Below are 8350 nucleotides of genomic sequence, written 5' to 3'. Positions count from 1 at the left end.
ATAAAAAGATAGAACAATTATAATTAAAATACATTTAATAAATCTTAAAACCATAACTTTTCAAACATCTAACCAAGTATCCAAATGGTGTCAGCCCCAATGCCAATACCAATACCAATGTAAAGGCTGACACCAATACCAACACCGTCCATGCTTATAGTAGTCACAAAAAGCCTCTAACCAAAACTAAAGAACATCTGGTTGGGACATGTCCCCGACCATAGCCTAAACCAAAGTCTAAGAAATAACGTAAAGTATGAAAAGATATCCATAACATAAAAGGGAGTTTTCCAAAGTATGGAAGCTCACCACGTAAGTTTGACACAAATATTGTCCCCAAATCTAAGTCACTGAGCAGGAGAAGTAGTATGACCAATTCCTGAATCACATGGGGATACAGCACTCGAAGATGGGTTAGCGGGTGAACGCTTGCATGTACTTAATATTAAGGATAATGTAATGTCATTATTCAAAACCAAAGTAAATATCCAAATTCAATCACTTTATATTATACCGGGAAAGGGAACCGAGTTTAGCATTCATTTAAATATTTAACCTGGGTTGTGCATCTTGATCGTTCTAAAACCACCTACGAGCTATTGGGTCCAGTGTTACCCCATGAATAGGCCCTAGTCTGTGTAGCCACATGAACTAGAGATATCATAGGGCCGAGGATTCCAGTGTACCTTTCACCCTCCATGATACATATATACAAGTATAACTTAGGGGATTCCCATATACCCCACAAGTATATGGTTACCATAACCAACTTTCATGTCGGCAAACGTGAGTTTCCAGTGTCCGTCCATTGGTCTCACACCTTCATGATTAGCTATCATAACATGCCATTATTTCTCAATTAAAAACCTTTAGCACATAACCAAACTACAAATTCTAGAAGTGAACTACCAAGGCATTATGAAATAGTATCGTCATTCCGACTATAACTTGTAAGAAATGCCATTAGCCAAGTCTTAGGGAGATGTCAAATTAAGCCAAGGCCATGGCCACCAAGGCCTTCCCAATCCATTTAAAATTAACCAAACCAATTTAAGTCCCATTACCATATTTTACAATGTAAAGTTTTCAATAATAGTCAAACTATGTGACAAAATCATTCTCATAGGCATTTTAACAAACATGTTAAGGGCATATAGTTTCCAAAAGTAAAACCAAGTATCAATTGACCATCCCCATGCAACCACATGCATTAAACCACCATTATAACATAAAAACCACAAGAAAAAAATATGGGAAAATATTATCCAACCAAGAATAACTAAAACCTCCAACATAGTTCAAAGCCTAAACATTATCACAATAACTGCATGAAAATCATTCAAACAAACATGATTTTAGTTGAACTAACAATGAGGGAGAAGTAACATGACTTAGATAACAAGGAAGACATAGAGAAACCATCCTTGAAAGCCTTAATTGACCACTTTGAAAAACCCTAGCCTTTTCTTGAACTAAGAGCTTGAGAGAGATTTTAGAGTTTTTAGTTTATGAATAGTATGTTAATAAAGTCCGAAGAGTGTTTTAATTCATAGAGTCAAAAGAAGTTAAGAGAGTAAATGTCCAGATCACCCACAACTTAAACTGTAAAAATTTTTGCAAGTGGGTACAGTTTGGACCCCTCACTCATACCCACATCATATGAGTGATACCTTTCTCTCATAGCTTGATCAGAAAGTTGGACATCACATTCTGTCTAACATATGAATCCTTAGCCTAAATAGTACACTACCCATATGACTAGTATCCTTCAAGTCGTATCCTAAGCAGAAATATCTAGGTTGGACACTGGACAACATATAGTTTGGACCCTACTTCTCGTATCATGAACATATGACTTGTATGGATTATTGTTATGCCATGGATAGAAAATGACCTAGAACACACTATTTATCATATGACTTGGGCTCATAAGTCATTAGAACAAAATGTGACTAGTATGCTTGAGTCGTATGGTTTCTAGAGAGTTCAAAAACTCAAGAAATTTCTAAGGGTCAAAACCCAGGGTGTTTCATCTAGGCTAAATTTATAAGTTGGTATATCTCTTTATTTATCTATCTACTTATGAATTTGAGAAATGATTAGAATATTTCTGTTGATTTATTGCTTGTTGACTTGGATCCTTGCTAGTAGTTATGGTTTTGACTTGAGTTGTTGTTATTTTGACTTATACTTGACTGAATTTGATGGTGTTGTTGATCAAGGCTAAGTATCATAAAATTGAGGTAAAATTACATGGTAGGTGGTCATAGTTGATCTTGTTTTCCTAAGCTATAATTGCTTATTCACATTTCTTATTTTGGTTCTATCTATGACCCTATAAGTACACCATTGTTCTTGTGTATTGATACATTACATGCTCTTCTTTTGTTCAGTGCTGAGCATATTTTAGTGACTGCATCGATACCTCATCTTTAAAGAAGTTGCATTCTATCAATGGTGAGCTATATTTTTCGAGTAGCATGACTCATTTCTTATACTTCAATTATTTTTGGTTGAACCTATTTTATCAATATTTTTAGTTGTTTTGGTACAATGACTTTCACATTTTTGGGGATTATTTAGAATTTTGTAAGTTCCGCACTTGATATTATTGTTAGAACACTTGAGACACTGCTCATTGAAGAAAGTAAGTATTTTATTCTAAAATTTGTGTAAGTGTTAAATTTAATTAATTTGGCTAATTTGTTCTCCCACTGAAGGGTTAGCATGGGTTTCAATCATGATGGATTTGGATCGTGACACAAACGGTGTAAAGACTGCATATTAAAGTAGATGGTTAATAAGAAGTGGAGTGTTGTCTTATTTTTTAAGGGTTTAGGTTTATTGGTGTTTGTTATTGTACTAGTCATATTGTTGTAGTTTTCACTTTTGCTATCTAGCATAGTATGTTGTTTATTGTGTTTCAATTATCACACTATTTTTTGTTATTTTTGTTCCATCCTTGTTAGTTGTTATGTTCTCTCCACTATTTTCTTCTTTGTAGTTGAATTTTTTACACTTGAGTCGAGAGTCATTTTGAAATAGCCTCTCTACCTCTACGAGGTAATGATAAGGTCTGGGTATACTCTACCCTTCCTAAACCTTACTTATGAATTTTCACAGAATGTGATATTGTTGTTGTCTAATTCTTAAGGCAAGGATTCATAGGCACACGACTTATAACTCCAAAGTCTAATCAATATTCATATATACTTAGCAAAATTACATGTTGTAACTAATTTATACATTACATTTATCATTTATAGGTGACTTTTAACAGCTCGCCCTCTAATATTTCTACACTTTTACATCATAATATCTTACTTCAGTGAAACCATTTATATCCCTACTATTTTTCCTCTTTCATTTGCAAGAATAATATATTTGAATATCCAAGAGAAAATAAACTCCTCAAAGATAATGGGAAAGGAATATAGAATTTACGAAGAGAAGGATAACACAAAGAAACGATCGGTGATTCTGATCGATCAAATTTTTCTTTGATTATATATATCTTCATATTCTTATTTATATGTGTTGCGTGCCATGAAATAAGCTATTGAGATTTATGCTTCAGTTTAGAAGAAAAAAAAGGAACTTTATGGAAGGGGTTGTTCACTGCCTTCTCCCCTTGACAAAAGTAGCAGAAACTACATTTGGTGGTTTGAAACTTGTAATAAGAACTCCATTGACAGTCATGAGTTTTACGCTTATAATCTGTGGGTATTTAAAATTGTTACTATTTTTAAAAAGTTAGATATATCATGAGGAGTTTATATCTCAAATTAGAGGAATTTTGGTTCAGGTTTGATGTGAATTTTGTTGTTTTTCGAAGAAAGGTCAAGGTTGGAGATGAACAATTGAAACTGTCCCAATTTTACCATTATATTCTAGTGTATCACATTTGTATCTCGTAAAATAAAAGTTTTATATATTAAAATACAGTGACAAACTAGAAAGAATTTCATGGATCTCTTCTTCTTCCTCCTCAGTTGTGTGTTATGTGTACGTCCAGTGACGGACTACTGTATGTTGTATTTATAAATTTGTATCTCTAATTTGTTCAATGTATCTTAAAGGCTGCATGGCTGTATGTTTTATGTATGTAAAGTTAACCAGTGATTTTTTCATATCCACATGATTGTATGTGCTAATACATATTGTTGAGCATACGCATACAACCTATCATGATTTTATCATGCTTAACTTTATATGTTGATAAAGAGAATTTGAGAAAAAGCAGACAACCTATCCCTACTATATCTGCTGTGACTATATTCATTAATTCAATGAAATTGAGCTAATACAGACACCTATCTTAACAATATTCAATATGTCTCTATGCATTGATACAATGAATTTGAGCAAACACATACATATGAATAGTATACTAAATCAAAATAGTAATTATTATTGTTTCGGGTACACAATCTGTATTATGTCAAAACAACTTCAACACAAGCTCAAGATTAAATGAAGAACACTTGTGAAGTTTTTTAACACCTTCAACACAAGTTCAATATGAACTATCAAAGAAGTGTGTTATTTTATTTTAAAGAAAAAAAGATGAAGCAGAATAAGCCAAGTCCTTTGAATTCATGGAGTGTCCTTAAGGAAATAATTTCCCTCACGTACCCGAGGTTGTGGAATTTTCCTACCAGGATAAAATAGCTTCACAACCAGAATGTAGTGGTACCTCAAACTTTCTGGTTTTCTTTGAGCTCACTCAACGGGAGATGATCACACAGAGTTTTTAGAAGCAAGAGAAATATTTTTTTTCTATGCAGAAATTTTCATACTAAACATGTGGAAAAAAGGCAGGTTTATATATCCATGAAGTGCCTCTTCGGAAAGGAAGCAATGGTTCATCGGAAAGGTGTATCATTTCAAAATAGTCATGTATGTCCATTTCAAAACATCATGTCTTTTCTAAAGAGTCACAACTGACCGAACAGTCACCCATTTTCTAAAGCAGTGTCTTTTCCTCGAAAGGTTGTGTCCACCCACTTTCTATTTACAACAATTAAACCAACAATCCTCCACATGAATGGGGAATGATTATTCTTTATAAAAATTTATGGAAAAATATGTGACCATCAAGCAAAGACTGATTGCATCTGGATAAGTGGGTTTTCCTTTGAACTTTTCATAGTGAACATACATCGGATTCACTCGGTCAATCGATAAATTTGATATCTTTGAACTGTCGAGCTTCAATGTACACCTAGATAATATATGTCACACAACCATCCTTTTACCATTTATGGTTCTAACGATTTTGTTCATTTTAGCCATGAACATGTCCTGATTTCATGAGAGCTATGAGAATAGCCTTTACTAATATTCTCCTTGAAACGGTTTCTACTTCGCCCTCACATGGGTGATTTCTAAATGTTCAATCCTATATATTAAACTATTTGGTCAAATCTGTCAAATTTAGATAATCATTAAAAGACTTCACACCATAAGTCTTATCCTTGTTTACTAAACATTGTCTATATCATGAGAATGGGTTGGGTATATTGACAATGTTGAACCTGTCAGATACAACTTTGTTTGATCTCATTGAACCTAGATCTTGGGATCTCTAGTCTGCTAGGTAGAGTTACCGTCATGCTAACTTGTCCTAAGTCGTAAACCTGTTCCCTTGGATGTTCTCTCAACTTCTTCTCTAGATAGGCCTTTTGTAAGTAGATCCGACATATTATCCTTTGACTTTACATAGTCAATAGTGATAATTATACTAGATAGAAGTTCTCCAATGGTATTATGTCTCTGTCTTATATGATGAGATTTACCATTGTACATCATGCTCTCTGCCCTACCTATCACCACTTGACTATCACAGTGTATAAATACCGGTGCCAATGGTTTGGGCCAATAATTTATATCTTCCAAGAAATTTCGGAGCCATTCTGCTTATTCACCGACCTTATCCAATAGGATAAACTCAGATTCCATTATGGAGCGAGCAATATGTGTCTGTTTGGATGATTTCTAAGAGACTTCTTCTCCACCTATAGTAAATACATATCCACTTGTGGATCTTACTTTATTTGATCCGGTGATCTAATTTGCATTAATATATCTTTCAATTACCGTGGGATATTTACTATAATGAAAAGCATAGTCTTAAGTGTATTTAAGATACCCAAAAATTCTTTTTATTACCATCCAATGAGTTTTATAAGGATTACTCATGTATCAACTTGACTTACTAATAGCACATGCTATGTCTAGACGTGTACAATTTATGATATGCATTAGACATCCCAACGCTCTTGCGTATCCCAACTGTGAGTCATTTTCACCCTCATTCTTTTAAAGTACGAAGCCACATCCAATAGAGTCTTGGCAATACCGAATTCCAAATACTTGAACTTGTCAATTACCTTTTCGATATAATGAGACTGTGATAATGCCAACTCTTGTGGAGTTCTATGGATTCTTAGTCCTAAGATCACATCTGCAACTCCAAGGTCTTTTATATCAAAGTTGCTTTCAAGCATTCATTTCATAGCATTTATGTCAAAAATGTCTCTACTGATATGAACATATTATCTATGTACAAACAAACAATTACCTAGTGATTTGGAGTGTTTTTACTATAAAAAAATTTATCACATTCATTTATCTTGAACCCGTTTACCAACATAGTTTGGTCAAACTTCTCATGCCACTGTTTAGGTGCTTGTTTTAGTCAATAAAGTGACTTAACAAGTTTACACACCTTATTTTCTTTTTCTGGAATCATAAAACCCTCAGGCTTTTTCATGTAAATTTCTTCCTCCAATTCTACATTAAGGAATGTTGTTTTCACATCCATTTGATGGATTTAAAGACCATAGATTGTAGCCAAGGAAATTAACATCTGAATTTACGTTATCCTTGTTACAGGAAAGTATGTATCAAAGTAATCAAGGCCTTCATTTTGCTTAAATTCTTTTACTACAAGTCTTTCCTTGCATGTTTCAATAGTACCATCCATTTTCATTTTTCTTTTGAAGATCCATTTAGAACCTAAAGGTCTATTTCCTGGAGGAAGATCAACTAAATCCCACGTATGGTTGGTTATGATTGAATTAATCTCACTATTGACTGCGTCTTTCCAAATGTATGAGTCTTAAGACATTATCGCTTCTTTAAATGTTTGAGGCTCATTTTCTAAGACAAATGTTATAAAATCTGATCCAAATGAAGTTGACGTTCTTTGATGTTTACTACGTCTTGGATTCTCATCATTTTGTACATCCTCACTTGGTCCATCTCAAGGTCATTTAGACCCTCCACTAGACTGTTCATGCCTAGTTTTTTTATGGATAAATGTGTTTAAAGAATTCAGCATTATCTGATTCAGTTAACATATTTTTAGTGATATCCGGATGTTTGGATTTATGAAACAAAAACCAATATGCTTTACTAATTTTTACATATCCTCTGAACATACAGCTTACTGTCTTAGGTCCTATCTTTACCCTTTTAGGTAGGAACTTGGACCTTCGCTAGACACCCCCACACTTTGAAATATTTCAAGTTGGGTTTCTTTTGTTTATATTTTTCATATGGAATTGATTGTGTCTTACTATGGGGTACTCTATTGAGTATTCAGTTAGCTGTAAGGATATCTTTCCCCTACAAGTTTTGCATAAACGTGAACTTATTAGCAAGGCATTCATTATTTTTTATAATATTTGATTTTTTTTCTGCAATTCCATTAGATTAAGGTGAATATGGGGTCGTAGTTTGATGGACAATTGCATTCTTTACATATATTTCCATAAAGGCAGATTCATATTCTCCACCTCTATCACTTCTTATCAGTTTGATCTTTTTCTCTAATAGATTTTCAACTTCTATTTTATATTTCCAAAATGCATCAGTTGCTTCATCATTATTGTTTAGCAAATAGACATAACAGTATCTAGTGCAATCATCAATAAAAGTTATAAAATGCTTTTTCCCACCACGAGATGGTATTGACTTCATATCATAAATATCAGTATGGATTAAGTCTAAGGGATTGGAATTCCTTTCAACAAACTTATACGAATGCTTAGCATACTTTTATTCCACACACATTTGACATTTTGATTTATTGCACTCAAAGTTTGGCAAAACTTCTAAGTTAATCAGTTTTTGCAATGTTTTGTAATTGACATGTCCTATTTGTTCATGCCACAAATCATTAGACTCAATCAAGTAAGAAGAAACTAAACTTTTATTGATTTCAACATTCATTACATTCATTTTGAATAGGCCCTCAATGAGTTAGTCTTTTACTTCATATACTTCTCCTTTACTAAGTATAATTTTTTAGGAAACAGATACATATTTGAATACATTTTTATCA

The sequence above is a fragment of the Capsicum annuum genome, chromosome 11 (assembly GCF_002878395.1).
Source record: "Capsicum annuum cultivar UCD-10X-F1 chromosome 11, UCD10Xv1.1, whole genome shotgun sequence".
In the NCBI taxonomy this organism is placed as follows: domain Eukaryota; kingdom Viridiplantae; phylum Streptophyta; class Magnoliopsida; order Solanales; family Solanaceae; genus Capsicum; species Capsicum annuum.
Note: the sequence above shows the minus strand (reverse complement) of the source record.